This window comes from Panthera tigris, chromosome E1 (genome assembly GCF_018350195.1).
Source record: "Panthera tigris isolate Pti1 chromosome E1, P.tigris_Pti1_mat1.1, whole genome shotgun sequence".
NCBI classification, from domain to species: domain Eukaryota; kingdom Metazoa; phylum Chordata; class Mammalia; order Carnivora; family Felidae; genus Panthera; species Panthera tigris.
This window is the reverse complement of record NC_056673.1, coordinates 6,298,108-6,314,381: the sequence shown is the minus strand read 5'-3', so window position 1 is coordinate 6,314,381 and position 16,274 is coordinate 6,298,108. Positions and strand designations below refer to the sequence as shown.

Sequence of the window (16,274 nt, the reverse complement as noted above, 5' to 3'; positions counted from 1 at the left end):
AAATATCAGACAAGTTACACTCTTATAAAAACGCAATTTACAAACTGGCATAAGAAGAAATAGAAAATCTAAATAATCCTGTATCTATTAAAAAAAAATTGAATCCATAATTTGAAACATCTCCACAAAGAAAACTCCAGTCTCAGAGAGCTTCACTGTTGAGATCCACTGAACATTTAAGGAAGAAATTAACTATGTTAAACAAAACTTCTAGGGACTAGAACAAAAAAGGGAACACTTCCCAACTGATTTTATGAGGCCAGTGTAATAGTATTACCAAAAAACTTGGCAGGGAAACTACAAGTAAGGAAATCATAGTCGGAGATCTCTCATGAGCAAAGTTGCAAAAGTTCTAAACAAAAGGGTAGCAAGTCAAAATCAGCAATATAAAAATAACACATCACAGCAAAGCTGGACTCATTCCAACTCCTAAATGAGCCAGTTTAACATTTCAAAGTTAATCCATGGAGTTTACAACAAATCATTTGATCATCTGAAAAGATACAGAAAAACCATGTGATGTCTCAATATCCAATCATGTAAAATGCAATAAACTAGAAATAGAACATAATTTTCTCAGTCTGCCTAAAGGTATCTATAAGACAATCTACATCAAACATAATACTGAGTAACAAAATACTAAAAGCTTTTCCCTTCATATTAGGAACAAAACAATGATGTCCCCTCTCACCATTTCTATTGAACATTGTACTAAAGGTCCTAGCCACCACAACAAAATAAAATAAATATTATTGACAGACAGCAAGACTATGTGTATAAGAAATTCAAAAGAACCTACAGATATATCATTAAAACCAGTAAGCAAACTGAGATTACCTAGATCATCTAAGTCACTAGTTACAAATTCAATATACCAAAACACACTGTATTTCTATTTATTAGCAATGAAAATGAGAAAATTAAATGGTATGGTAACATAAAAGCACCAAAAAACATCAAATGCCTGTAAATGAACCAAATAGAAAATGTAAAAAGCTACTCAGAAAATTACAAAAAATTATTATTACAAATTATTACAAAAATTAAAGGCACTCTAAGTACTAAAATAAAGGGATATACTATGCTCATGGATTTAAATGTTCAGTATTCTATACGGAATATGTATATTCTGTCCAGACTGAGCTAGAGAGTCAATATTCGATATACCAGCAGGTGTGTGTGTATACTGAACAAGGTGATTCTAATGTTAAAGGCCAGGACAGCCTTTTTTTTTAAGTTTATTTATTTACTTTGAAAGAGAGAGGGTGTGAGCTGGGGAGGGGCAGAGAGAGAGAGAGAGATGAAGAGAGAGAGAGAGATGAAGAGAGAGAGAGAATCCCAAGCAGGCTGCACACTGCCAAATGTGGAGCCCGATGCAGGGCTCCAACTCACTAACCGCAAGATCAAGACCTGAGCTGAAATATAGAGTCAGACGCTTAACCGACTGAGCCACCCAGACACCCCAAGGCCAGGACAGTCTTGAAGAAAAGGAACAGGGTTAGAGGGTTCACACCAGATGTCAATGTGTGCAATACGTAAAAGAGTATGGTCTTGGTGCAAAGCTGAACAATATAATGGGTGAAAGAAACACATAAACATACATATCACACACACAAAGAGAAGGAGAGAAACACTCCAGTTATGACAACAGTATCACTCCATAGCAATGGAGAAAGGCTGACCTTCTCATTAAACAGGTGCTGGGTCAACTGGATATCAATATGAAAAAATGCACCATTAACCTCCATCTCATACCATGCATAAAAATATATTCAAGAGGGATCTTAGGTCTAAATATGAAGAGTAAAAGAATAACTGCTTTAGATTCCTTAAACCAGATGCAAAAACACTAATTCCAAAGCAAACCAATGACAAGTGGGATTCCATGAAAGTTAAGAATTTCTGCTCACTGATAAATACCATAGGAGAGTAAAAAGGCACCTGGAGAATGGGAGAAGGTATTTGTAGGGATATCCCATGAAACATTTGTCCAGAGCACGTATTTTTTTGAAAACCTTCAAGTCAATAAGAAACACATAAACCACCTCCAAAAATGGCCAAAAGATTTAAATAGGTTCTTTGCAAAGCAGGGTATTTAAATTTTTTTTTTCAACGTTTTTTTTATTTATTTTTGGGACAGAGAGAGACAGAACATGAACGGGGGAGGGGCAGAGAGAGAAGGAGACACAGAATCGGAAAGAGGCTCCAGGCTCCGAGCCGTCAGCCCAGAGCCTGACGCGGGGCTCGAACTCACGGACTGCGAGATCGTGACCTGGCTGAAGTCGGACGCTTAACCGACTGCACCACCCAGGTGCCCCAAAGCAGGGTATTTAAATGGCCAATGTTTATATGAAAAGGCCCTCCATTCACTCACCTTCAGGGAAAATCAAATTGTATCACAGTAAGCAATCACAACATACTACTGGACTAGTGACATTTGAATTTTTTTTATTAAGTTTATTTTGAGAGAGACAGTGCTAGTGGGGAGGGGCAGAGAGAGGGGGAGAGAGAGCATCTCAAGCAGTTTCCGCACTGTTAACGCAGAGCCCGACGTGGGGCTTGAACCCGTGAAATCACGAGATCGTGACCTGAGCTGAAACCAAGAGCCGGATGTTCAACCGACTGAGCCACCAGGTGCCCCAGTAGCGACATTTCAAAGACTGGCATTAGAACAAAACGGAAGTATAAATCCCCACAATCACGTGGGAACACTCTTTTGCATTATCTTCCAGCGATGAAAACGTGCAACTCCTCTAATCTAGCAATTCTCCTCCTAGGATAAACATGTGTTTTTGTGCCCTCCCCCCCCCCCCAACCAAAAAAAATGTATAAAAAAGTTTCTGGCAATCACAGTTAAAAAACTGAAAGTGTTCGTCCACTGCAAAAGAGATGTGCCGTGAGTTGCAATCTATTCACACGACAGACAAACAGCATTAAAAACAAATGAACTACAACCACGTGTAACAAAAAGGAAGATTCCTACAAACAGAACGGAGGCAGGAGCAGCACACATTGAACACTTGTGGTACGATTTTGTTCATGTGAACTTCAAAGCTAGGCCAAGCCTATCAATGGTGACGGAAGTCGGGACAGTGGTTTGGTCGCCCCTGGAGAGGAGACGGTGGTAGTGACTGCAAATGAAGGTGACGAGGTTGGACGAGAGGAGAGCAGGGTCAACGGACGCAGAACGGCTCACCCCCGGTGACACCAGAGAGACCCTTCACGCAGGCACACCTCACTCTGCTTCTCTGCACCACTGACTTTCTCAATCCCATGAGACTTCAGCTGCAAATAAGTTGTGGGCCTTTGCAGCAGTCTTTTTTTTTTTTTTTTTTTTAATGTTTATTTATTTTTGAGAGAATGTTGAGCAGGGGAGGGGCAGAGAGAGGGAGACACAGAATCCGAAGCAGGCCCCAGGCTCTGAGCTGTCAGCACAGGGCCCGATGCGGGGGTCGAACCCACGAACCGCGAGATCATGACCGAAGCTAAAAGTCGGACGCCTAACTGACTGAGCCACCCAGGTGCCTGAGAGCGCAAGTCTCGACCTCTGACTGGAAGCCACCTCTTGCTAGAAATGGAAACCTGGAAAGATGGTTTCTCTCCATGCATGAAGGTGAGGACAGAGTGAACCACACACCACTGTTAGCAGAGAGAAGATTTTCAATCCAGCTGCATGAAGGTTCTATGCTTCTGTGGGCCTCAGTGTCCTTATCTTTGAAAGCAGAAGTCTGGATAGGGATGGGTGTAGTTTGGGATGGGTCTGGATTCAGTGTGGCTGCAGTAAATTAACGTTATCTTCACCGATATACCTCCAAACCTGTCCCGTATCTCACTTCCTTTCCCTTGAATAAGCAACTCAGGCGGAACCGGTAGTCTCTTCCAGTTTTTCCACAACAGGCTCATTTTTAGATATTTAAAGCCCAACCCAAACTAATATGACAACACATCAAAACATCTCCCCCTGTGTAACGGGGAGGATTATGCTTCCCCAAAGAGAGACGCGTTGAGATCCTAACCCTCAATATTCCAGAATGCGGCATTAGTTGGAAATAGGGTTGCTGTAGATGTAATCGGCTAAGATGCACTCACGCTGAGGGAGGGTGGGCCCCTGGTCCAGTGCGCCTGGTGTCCTAAGACACAGGGAGACCACGCCACGTGGTGGTGGAGGCAGAGACGGAAGGGATGTGTCCACCAGCCAAGGAATGCACACAGTTGTTGGAGACGCCAGAAGCTGAGAGAAAGAATGGAACGGATTCCCCCTAGAGCCTTGGAGAGATCACTGCTCTGCCAACATCTCGACTTCCAACTTCCGGCCTCCAGAACAGCGGGAGAATGGATCTGTGTTGTCTTCAACCACCCAGTGAGTGGCTCTTTTCAAAGCAGCTCTAGGAAACTAAGGCACCTCCCTGCGGCTCGGGCCTGTTCTGCCATTCAGACCAACGACCAACAGCAGGGAAAGGGAGTGAACATTCACAAATGAAAAGCGGTAACCTTGTGGATGTCTGAGTTTTCACGCCACGCGTTTTCACAGAACACCGTGTTCGTTTCTTTCTTTTTATTTATTTATTTTTGAGAGAGAAAGCACGACTCAGGGAGGTGCAGAGAGAGACTAGGGGGGAGCAGAGGATCTCAAGGGGGCTCCTGCTGACAGCAGACAGCCTGATGCGGGGCCTGAACTCATAACCTGAGCCTAAGTCAGACTCTCAACCGACTGAGCCACCCTGGGGCTCCCAGTGCATTTGTTTCTAATGCATTCCTGCCCTCCTGCCCAGGCAGTCAGGCCCCTGGTCACTGGAAAGAGCACTGTCAGGGACCTGGACCAGAATCACACGGGAACTGATAGATCTTGGGCGGCGGGAGCCGGGAGCCTTCAGGTATTTGATTCATTCTCCTGGTGGTTCTTTGGCTCCTGAATGAGAAAGTGAGTTTCAAACCATGGATGGGGTCAGAGGGTCCTGACCCTGGGGTATAACACACAGGGGGACATCTTATTAGATGACCCAGATGAGGGACTGGTTGGTGTTTTATTTTTTAATGGGATGGGATTCCTACAGGCAGCCTTGACTGGGGGACCCCAAGAAGCCCGGGGGAGAAGGGGAGAAGGCCTGTGAGCCACAGGGACTGGTTGGTGTTTTATTTTTTAATGGGATGGGATTCCTACAGGCAGCCTTGACTGGGGGACCCCAAGAAGCCCGGGGGAGAAGGGGAGAAGGCCTGTGAGCCACAGGGACTGGTTGGTGTTTTATTTTTTAATGGGATGGGATTCCTACAGGCAGCCTTGACTGGGGGACCCCAAGAAGCCCGGGGGAGAAGGGGAGAAGGCCTGTGAGCCACAGGCAGCTTTGGTGGTGAAAAGAGTTATTTTGCAAGAGGAATCTAGAGAATCAGAATCCTGGCAGGGATCTAACGGCAGATTAAGTTGGAGAACTTTACTTTTAGGTGAAAGAAAGGAGAAGGGAGGCCTGTTTTTTTTTTTTTTTTTTTTTTTTTTTTCTGGAACTTGCCAAATATGCTCAGGGTGGGGGTAAGGTGGCTTCAGTTTAACTCAAAACACATTTCCTGAGTGCCTATTAAGCTCAAGACTCTACACTGAGGCTTAGCTACCAAAGGATGATACCGAGGGATGAGCAGATACAGCCCCTGACCCTGAGATGACCCTTTCCATCCCACAGGGGAATGCGAATCATATTTCTAACTCAGGATGTGAGGCACAGTGAGAGAACCACCATTGCCGAGGTAGAGACAACAGCTCCTGCTCATACTGAGTGCTAAGCCTGTGCCAGGCAGGAGGCTACGCAGTTGATGCCCATTAATTCCTTTCATGCTCACCACAACCCCCTTGTGCTACTGGGATCCTCATTTGACAACAGAGACCAGAGAGGTTAAGTTACCTGCCCAAGGAACACAGCCCAGCAGGCAACCGAGCGGAGACGTGAGTATCTGTGGTCTGTCTCCTGAGACCGAGTGCTAAATACTGAACTAACTCTCTCAGAGTATTGCTTCCGGCTGGCAGGAGTAGAGGGGTTGGGATGGTCCCAATGGCAGAGAATGTGCCCCGAGAGGCACTTGCAGGCAAGATTAGGTAATACGGGCCCTCCGAACCGTGCACGAGGGAGGGCCTCCCTCTCCACCTCCACGACCGGGACCCTAAGTGTCACACCCTAAGGCATTTAGACACAGTCTGCCTTAGAAGAAAATAAATAAATGATCAGTTGCCAAAGTCCCTTTTATCTCCGAGACCACGAATCCGCGAGGCGTAGAAAGCAAAAGCCACGGGGCCATGAGGGAGTCTGTGGTCCCTCTCCCAAGACAGAGAAGGCTGAGAGGTCAAGAGGGACGTTGTGGAAGCTTCTGTAATGGATGCAGCTGAAGAACACATCATCAAAGCTGCCACTCTCACTCTGACTTCAAGCGACGCAGCCGGTATCAGAAAGTTGTGAGTTTCTGTTACCCCTGAGCATTTTGCTTCGGGGCTCACCCTTCCAGGTGAAGCGTTACACTGACCAACTTTTTACGTCAGAGCATTCTGTTGGGTGTGTGGCAAGAACAAAGGTGACGTCACCTGGTTTTAGAAGCGCGGGTCCAAGCCGGTGACAGAAATGCATCGGTGAGGGCATTCTGAAGCTAAACACCCAGAAGGAAAGACACAGAAAAAAAGAAAAAAGACACAGAAAAAGTAACACAGAAGATGTGACTCCCCTTCGGTGCCGTTTGGTCTGAGACCGGAGCCCTGGTTTGAGGAGGGGAAGGGAACTGTTAGGTGCTTGTTTTTCCTACTGGATCAAGGGTCCAGTACCACCATAGGGTTGACATTAGCTCCAACTCTTTATTTAGTAAAACGAAAGCTCCAGGAACATTCTGGCAGCGGGAGGCATGAGTTGGTTCCTCCAAACAGAGCCCTCTGCTATTTAGGGACTCTACAAAACAGAAAAATGTGTATTACCAAATAACTATTTAGAGAAAATATTGAGAAAAAAAAAAAATCTAGAGAGAACTGTTTGTTTTAATATGGTCTGTTTACAATGCATTATTACGGGACTGCAGAGAGTGTGTTAAGGGAACAAAAATGCATTTGCATATTTTCGGGGTCAAAATAGCCATGTTCAGACAGCACAGAGCAACCTCTCCTACAGTTATTTTCCTTCTCTCTCTTTTTCTGGCATTTGATAGATTCTAGAAGTTCATCTAACTTGACCTTTGGCTCAACTGCCATTATTGCTATGAAAATATACTCTCAGACGAGGCCTCTTTCTCAAGTTGGGAGACGGTTTCTCTAAGCCAAACGGTTCCCAAACTTTTATCCGCACCAGAAATTCCCAGAGGGTTGGAGAAAGGATATATAGGGTCCCCTCCCCAGATTTCCTGATTTAGGGGGCCTGGGGTGGGGACCCAAGAATTTCCTTCCTTACAGGTTCTCCGGTGATACAGCTGAGGATGATTCTAGGACCACACCCTGAGACACGCCGGCCCACGTGCGGCCCAGGACTGTGCACCAATGGACACACTGAGATGATCCGGACAGGAGAGAAAGGCCATCTGACCGTCCTCGGGAGACAGGCCTCTTCCTTCTCCTCCCGGACATGAAGCTCAATGTGATAACAGGATCTAAGACAACCCTCCTGTGCCCACGAAAGGGCAACGAGGACAGCAAGGAAAACAGAACTGAGTGAGAGATGAAGACACTCTGATTTCTGCTCGCGACACTGGCATCCCTGCTTCAAGCTGAACCCCGGCCTTACCAGGTACGTGAGTCGGGGAATTCGGTTTTTTGCTAAAGTAGGCTGCGTTATCTATCATTGGCAAGAAAAGAATCCTGAATCGGCCACCTGTTTTCTGGACGTTTATAGCACAGGGTCCTTCTGCCTCTTCTGTTCTCCCCTCCCTCACTGCTGCCACGGGAGGGCCTCTGGGACAAAGTCATGCTCCCGAGTCTACTCTCTTCACCTAGTTTCTTTTCTCAGTAGTTAACCCAACTCAGGAACTTCTCCCACACACGCTCAGCGCTACCCAACTTTGAACTTCATTTTTCTGGCTGTAAGAATATACACATCTGTACACATGTCTGCTTTACTCCCTGGGTTGCCCACACTCTGAAGCACAACACCATGCAAATCTATGCCAAACACAGAACACTGAATATTACCTTATTCTGATGAAGTTGAAAGGCTCCAACCGTGACGCTTTGCATTGTTGAATCAATCTATTTGGTCAAAAACTAATAAAGTTAGCTTTTGAGTATCTCTGGGTTTCCTATAATTGCAGTTTTATGATTGATCCAGAGACCCTCTCATTTTATTATTATTTTTTTAATTTTAGGGAGAGAAAGAGCACGTGAGCAGGGGAGAGGGGCAGGGAGAGAGAGAGAGAACCTGAAGCAGGTTCCACCCCATCTCACGACCCTAGGATCATGACCTGAGCCCAAATTGAGAGTCAGATGCTCAACTGAATGAGCCACCCAGGCGCCCCTGAGACCCTTTTAAGCCAAACTCTATTACTAACAACATCCTGGCACATCCTAGAATTTGGGATGATTACCCTAGCAATCATGCCATATGAATAGGTATCCACGAAAGTGTAAGATCCCAAGCACAGTTATGTTATACCCTGGAGGGACTTAATTTAAATGCAGAACTCAACTGACGGCCAGTAAATCATTAAATAGGCATGTCCTTGGTGTCCACAAAATACGTGAAATTCTAAGGACGTGGTGGCATAAAAAATATCGTCCTTATCGTAAGGAAAAAGGCAATTTAATAAGAAAGACAAGACCAAAATACTAACTGGACAATTGGAAAGTAGGGAATAAAGGCACTACTGTTATTTTTTAACAATGTGCCAAAGCACATATGACCAAAGCAGCACATTCTTCAAATATTCTAGAGGCTGCCATTGTTTACGTTGTAGCCAACCCACCACCATTCATACCTGTGGCAGACACAGTTGGTGGCCTACCCCATTCACACCTCACCCGTCACCAGCACCCCCGCTTGGTTTTGGAAGGCAATGTGTTGCTACCTAGGCTGTGGATCGCGACGGGTCTGATTCACATGTGACACGCCTACCCCTTGCTTTCCCAGAACTCTTACAGATGCGATGGCAGAATGACCAAGTTCCAACCAGTGACACTAGGGCAAGAGGTGGTTGTCCTGATAAATGAGGAACACGCCAGCACAGCTCCTGGCTCGTGGGTTTTCCTCCAGCCTTGAACATAGAAAAGATGCCTGAAGACACACACCAGCCATCCCGTGACCCTGGGGCAGCCGTCACCGAGAGAAGGACCGAGAGATTTGCAGCCAACGCCAGTCCTGACATCATGGAAAAACTGAAAGCCTGAAACTTCTTAACATGTGAGAAAAAATGAATCTGTTTGCTTTAAACACCATTAAGTGGATTTTTAGATTACGTGAAGCTGAACACAATATTGTAAGTGATATAACTGCAGAGTCTTATTTTGTTATTCGGGGGCACCTGGCTGGCTCAGTCGGTTAAGCATCCCACTTCAGCTCAGGTCATGATCTCAAGGTTCGTGGGTTCGAGCCCCGCACTGGGCTCTGAGCTCACAACTCAGGAGCCTGGATTCTGCTTCGGATTCTGTGCCTCCCTCTCTCTCTGCCCCTCCCCCTCTCGTTCTCTCTCAAAAATAAAATAAAAAAGCATTCAAAAAATAATTGTCTATTCATCAGGCAGATCCAGGAAACATTCCCCAAACTCTTCATGCTGTTGCCAGAACGTATATCCTGCCTCAACCTAAGGGCTGAGGGCACAGCCCTTAAAACAATTTTACAAGAAAACTTTGAGAGATGTTTTAACCCCTGGCAATTTTATGACAATGAGCAGCAGGACTGAATGGAACACCGCTCCTTAGGTTAAACTATTCGTTCATTTGAGTCTATCTCATATGTGTTATAACTAAAACCAAATGCTGATTAAAGCCATAATAGGAAGATCTATGACTGTAATTACTAATTACCTTCTTAGCTTTCCTTCAGTTTTCAAGAAAAATATTTAATTAGCTTAAAACCATCTGTAAGCGTTGCTGAGTTAAAATTCGGACTCTGGTTTATTTTATTCTCTCTCACAGCAAACGTTGAAAATCATTTTGGGGTTAACGTCCAGGAGAACCTGTGTTTTAAGCTTTCGCCGGAGATTCTAAAATTTCACCAGACGAAGCCAGTTTGATGTTCTATAGAATTTGTCACACAGTTGTGTCCTAACCTCGTGGTTCTGTTTATTAGTGCAGACACTGAATGTAGTCAGATATTTTGGAAAATGTGAAACAGATTTCACGGATATCACACCCCACACTCCCGTCAGAGCTATCACCAGGGAATCATGTTTCAAATAACAAAACACAGTAAAAAAAAAAAAAAATCAGGGTTCTAAAGACAAAGAATAACCTTCAATAATTTCTGGAGGCAGTAGGGTCGTATGGAAGCCTTCAAACAACCAGAAAAAATAGCGGGGTGTTCATCTGATCACAAGGCACAGGATGACAGGGCGCAAAATTAAAAGAAGAAACTTTGGAAGAAATGAATAAACATGACTGCGTTACGAAAATATTTAAATTTCTGTGTAGCGAAAATTAAGAATGAATAAGAAACTAGGAAACCAGCGTGTAATAAATCATTAGATGAAAACAACAACAACAACCACCCCACGATATGGTATTATAATCGAGGAAAGAACCAGGCAAGGCCACGACTGTGAATTTTAGCTGAGAAGAAGAAATACAAGTTACCAACCAGCATCTGCTTCATAAATGCCAAACACCGGGGTAAAGGAGCCAACAAGGAGCTCCACCATGTACAGCAGATGGAAACGATTAAGGTATAAGAGGTTTAGATAACACCAGCTGATGCATGGAAGGGTTGCATCACTGTAGTGCACACCTGAAACGAATACGACCCTGAACCAACTGCAATTAAGATTAAAAACAACAACAAAAAAAATTTAAGGTATAAAAATCTTATTTAAATTACATAGTTAACTACTGGAAGAACTAAGAAAAATAATACAGCAGTCCCCACTGACCCATGGGGAATCTTTCCCCAAGTCCCCTCCCCCCCCAGGGGACGCCGGAAACCGCGGAGAGCATCGAACCCAACACGTACTATGTGTCTTCCCATCGGGACATACCTGTGATGAACTTGAACTTACACATCAGGCGCAGTAAGAGATTATCAACAGTGGTAATGAAATAGAACGCTGGGGCGCCTGGGTGGCTCAGTCCTGTTAAGCAACTGACTCTGGGTCTGGGCTCAGGTCATGATCTCGCGGTTTCTGAGATCGAGCCCCCCCCCCCCCCCCCCCAGCAGTGGGCTCCCTGCTGACAGCATGGAGCCTGCTTGGGATTCTCTCTCTCTCTCTCTCTCTCTCTCTCTCTCTCTCTCTCTCTGCCCTTCCCACATGTGCATGCATGCGGGTGCACTCTGCTCCCTCTCTCTCAAATAAATAAATAGGCTTAAAAAAACAAAACCCTTAGAACAATTGGCTGTTAAAAAAAAAAGAAAGAAAAAAGTTGTGTGAATGCGGCCTCTCTCTCAAAACACCTCATTGGACTGTACTCACCTTCCTCTGGTGACGGCGCAGGATGACGTCCCCTCGTCTCCTCTCGGGGCTGAGATGACGTCAGGTAAACAACCAGGCGTCCCGACGGAGCTTTAGGCCCCTATTGACCGTCTGCAGATTCGTCAGAAGGAGGATCCGCGGCTTCCGGTTGGCAGTGACCCGAACCCACGGAAGGGAAAGTGCGGACAGCGAATCTGCAGATAAGGGTGAATTTGTGTATAATCCACTGTGCTTGGGGCGGGGGGCGTCGCAGGACAGGAGAGAAAGACGGGATGAGTGACAATGAATGATCGCTGTCCTCAACAGGAGCCAAAAGCTACTCTCTAAAGAAAGAATTAAATATGTAATGTAAAAGTATGGTTCTAAAAACAAGCGATGGAAAAACAACAGAGAAATGGATTCGAATGATCAGAAGGAAAACACACACAAACCCATGCAAAAAAAAAAAACCTTAAAAAGCAAGAATAGAAAACAAAACAAAAAGCAAAAGATTTTAAAAGAGAAGCAAGCTCTCCCCCGCCCCCCATTATTCTCTCAAAATAAGGAAAAATGCATTCAGTAAAAGATTTTAATTTACCTCCCTCGGTTAGGGACATATGAAGTGGACAAAAAAAAGAAAAAAAAATTACTAAGGATATGGATAACATAACGGTAACAATAGAAAGCTAAGACAGACCTAATTGCCAAATGTCCAATTCCATCATGTAGAAACAGGAAATTGATATTTGGAAAGACTCGCAAAAACTGACCACAAAATAGCCCACATTGAAATCCTCATCAAATTCCAAAATGTATGGAAGAAGTACTTAGGCCCTCAGACTTCAGTGCAATGAGAGGAAAGTTAGCACAATTAAAATACTACCAAGCCACGTGTTTTTGTCGGGGTTTCCCCAAAAGCAGAATCTGAGAGGAAGACTGAGGCACATACCTTATTTGGGAGACAGGACAAAAGGAAGGAAGAGGGGAAAGGGAGACAAAATTAGCATGTGAAATGAGGGAAATAGGAGATCTCAGATTTGCTGAGGACCCTCTAGGAAATCATGAAGAATGTACCTCCGAATTTTCCCATCCAGGGAAGATAAACTGGGTGTTTATCACTGACTCCTGTCCCTCATCACTTGCAGGCAGCTCCAGAGAATATTCTCTCTGGCATTGCCAGCTGTCCTACATGCCCTGGGCCGCTAAAGGAGAAGTTCCTTTAGGCAGAGAAGGGGAAAGCTGTGGCCCGGCGTCCCAGATGGAAAGTTCCCGATATGCACACCTGTCCCCCAAGTAAACACAGAGGGAGGCAGAGGGGCTACGTACCGGACACAGCAGAAGGGGACTCCCCATGAGTCCTGCCTTTGTATAACTCCCTCCCCTCGAGTACTGGTGGAACCCGAGTAGACTCCAACCAACACAACACCACAAGGGGATGGGAAGCCACTCTCACGCTGAGGTTTGGTTAGGTTACGTTTTATGAAAAAAGATGAAGGGGGTTGCAGGTATAATTAAAGTCCCAGGTTAGTTGGTTTTGATTTAGTCCAAAGCGACATTATCTTGGGTGGGTCTGACTTAGTAAGGTGAACATTTTTTTTTAAGTTGCTTTCTTTATTTTGAGAGAGATAGATTGAGCACAAGCAAGGGGAGGGGCAGAGAGAGAGAGAGAGAGAGAGAGAGAGAATGAATCCTAAGTAGGGTCCACACCAGCAGCACAAAGCCAGACCGCAGGAAACTGTGAGATCACTACCTGAGCCGAAATCAAGAGTCGAACGCTTAACTGACTGAGCCACCCAGGTGCCCCTAGGAAGGTGAAAAATCCTTAAAGGGGTAGCTGCCCCATCCCAAGGGCAGAAAGAAGTCCCTGGCTGACCTTGAAGAAGCAAAAGCAAAGTTGTAAAGTGTCTAGAAGGTGAGCTCTCTGCCAGCTGACACGGTGACTGTGGCCTTGTCAGACCTCAACAGGGATCAAGGTCTGAACTCCTGAGCCACAAAGGCTGTGATGTAACAGTACCTGTTGCTTTAGGTCACTAAGTTTGTGGCGATTTATCATACAGCACAGAAAACTCACATGGAATGTGTGGTATCTGCAGCATCTTTTTCATTAGAGAATACGTCCTATCACCTGACCCTCGGGTCTAGGAGTCACCAAAAGTGGAAGTGCAGATCACAGATGTTAACAGCAGTGAAAACAGTGGGGCGCCTGGGTGGCTCAGTCGGTTGAGCGTCCAGCTTCGGCTCAGGTCATGATCTCGTGGTTCATGAGTTCAAACCCCACATCAGGCGCTGTGCTCACAGCTCAGAGCCTGGAGCCTGCTTCAAATTCTGTGTCTTCTTCTCTCGCTCTCTGTCCCTCCCCCACTCGTGCTCGCTCTCTCGCTCTCTCTCAAAAATGAATAAACATTAAAGAATTAAAAAACAAAAGAAAATCTGAATGGAAAAATACCATAAACAAACTCAGAAGACATACGATCTAGCAAGATTACAACGACACGTACCCCGTGTCCCAGCAATCCAACTCGCTTATATATGAAATGACGTATGAAATGATGCAGTCAATTCACATCGACATTCCATTCAATGAATGTTTGTTAACAGCCTACTATGTATCAGTCCTGTTCTTATTGCCGAAGATAAAGCAGGTAACAAAATCCTTCCTCTACTCAAGGAAGGAAGTAATTTTGTCTTGAAGGAAGGAAATAACTCTGGGTAAAGGAAAACCATAAAAAAATTAAAAAGACCAAGGGGCGCCTGGGTGGCTCAGTTGGTTAAGCGACCAACTTCAGCTCAGGTCATGATCTCACAGTCCGCGGGTTCAAGACCTGCGTCAGGCTCTGTGCTGACAGCTCAGAGCCTGGAGCCTGCCTCGGAGCCTGCCTGTGTCTCCCTCTCTCTCTGCCCCTCCCCTGCTCACACTTTCTCTCTCACTCTCTCTCTCAAAAATGAATAAGTGTTAAAAAATTTTTAAATAAAAATAAGAGACCAATAAAATAAATTCTGGTTCATACATACCTTGGTATACTATAATGTTATTTTAGAAAGTTGGGACACCTGGGTGTCTCAGTCAGTTAAGCAGCCAACTTCAGCTCAGGTCATGATCTCACAGTCCATGAGTTTGAGCCCCGCGTCGGACTCTGTGCTGATAGCTCAGAGCCTGGAGCCTGCTTTGGATTCTGTGTTTCCCTCTCTTTCTGCTTCTGCCCTGCTTGCACTCTGTCTCTCTGTCTCTCTCTCAAAAATGAATAAAAAACATTTAAAAAAAGTGAAAGTGAGGCAGCACTTTATGTATTGATATAAAAGATAGAGCAAGGAAAACAAACAAGATGTAAAAGCATATGCCTAATAATTGCTGTTTTTGTAAAAAAAACACACACACACACACACACACACAAAACTCTCCACACACACACACACACACACACACAGGACACACAAACACACAGAACCTAGTCTCTGGGTGTCTGGGAAATCAGGGTGGGAAGGAGACATATTCTGCTATATATCCTTTTATACCTTTGGAATTATTTTCCATGATATGTATTAAATATAAAATAATGCATGAGACTTATTACCAAACACATAAACAAATAGAAATGGCTGGGTGTATATGCCCCAACTAGTGTTACATCCGAGTGTACTATTATACTAAATAATAGCAAGTTTTAAAACTATAAAGAAGAGGGAACGTAAGTCTACAAGTATAGAAAGCGTTCTGTGTTTCTTCTTAAATTCGTGCTTGCAAAATTCCCGTTCAACTCCTAGCCACGTGTTTGGGTTGATTCTCTGATCTTCCTTAGGTCAATGTATTTTCAGGATCCATGTGATGAAATGCAGTCATAGCCCACACAAGGCCACTTCATTGTCACCATGGGGCTCCAGTAGAGCTCAGCGTCCCGGGCTCTTTATTTTTCCCCTGTGTCTCAAAATGACCAGAGTAGACTTGGGGGCCACCTGGGCTCCTCCACTATTTCCAAAGCCTGCTGGATTACCTTCTTCCCCGTAGACCAGCCCCTTCCCTAGCTCTCTAATAAGTTTTTAGCAACGTCATTAGGACTCTGTCTATTTCTAGTGAGTCCTTAATAATCATCAGATAAATCGCTCTTATGGACTGAATGTGTCTCCCCCAAAATTCACACGGCGAAACCATACCCCAATGTCATCGTATCAGGAGATGGGGCTTTGGGGGAGGTAGTTAGGGTTAGATGAGGTCATGAGGGTGGGGCCCGCACAACAGGAGTAGTGTCCTTATAAGAAGACACCCCAGGGAGACCTGGGTGGCTCAGTCAGTTAAGCATCCCACTTGGGCTCAGGTCATGATCTTGTGGTCTGTGAGTTCGAGCCCCACATCAGGCTCTGTGCTGACAGCTCGGAGCCTGGAGCCTGCTTCGGATTCTGTGTCTCCCTCTCTCTCTGCCCCTCCCTCTCTCTCTCTCTCTCTCTCTCTCTCTCTCTGAAAAATGAATAAACGTTAAAAAAATGCTCCCTGTTTCCCCCACAAAAGGACACAAGACAAAAGGTCATGTGACAAGAGGTCACGTGATCACATAGGAAGACGGCAGGTGCCTACCGGCCAAGAGAATTTTCAGAACGAAACCTACCTTGCCAGCACCTTCCTCTTCTCAGGCTCCAGAAGTATGAGAAACAGATTTCTGTTGTTGAATCCACCCTGTCTGTGGTATTGTGTTAAGGCACCCTGAGCTCACAGATACAAACATTTTCACTACTTT

At 45.1% G+C, this 16,274-nt stretch overlaps 1 long non-coding RNA gene across 2 annotated transcripts in view; it reads right to left on the bottom strand.

Moving 5' to 3' along the window:
- The window catches only part of LOC122233722, an 85,177-nt gene extending 71,683 nt beyond the window's left edge, over nucleotides 1-13,494 (bottom strand). For both annotated transcript variants that reach the window (XR_006211397.1, XR_006211396.1), the window contains exons 1-2: nucleotides 13,421-13,494; nucleotides 11,569-11,762 (exon numbers count right to left, since the gene is read on the bottom strand). This is a non-coding gene — a long non-coding RNA (uncharacterized LOC122233722). The remainder of the gene's footprint in view (nucleotides 1-11,568; nucleotides 11,763-13,420) is intronic.
- Between the last annotated feature and the right edge of the window lie 2,780 nt (nucleotides 13,495-16,274).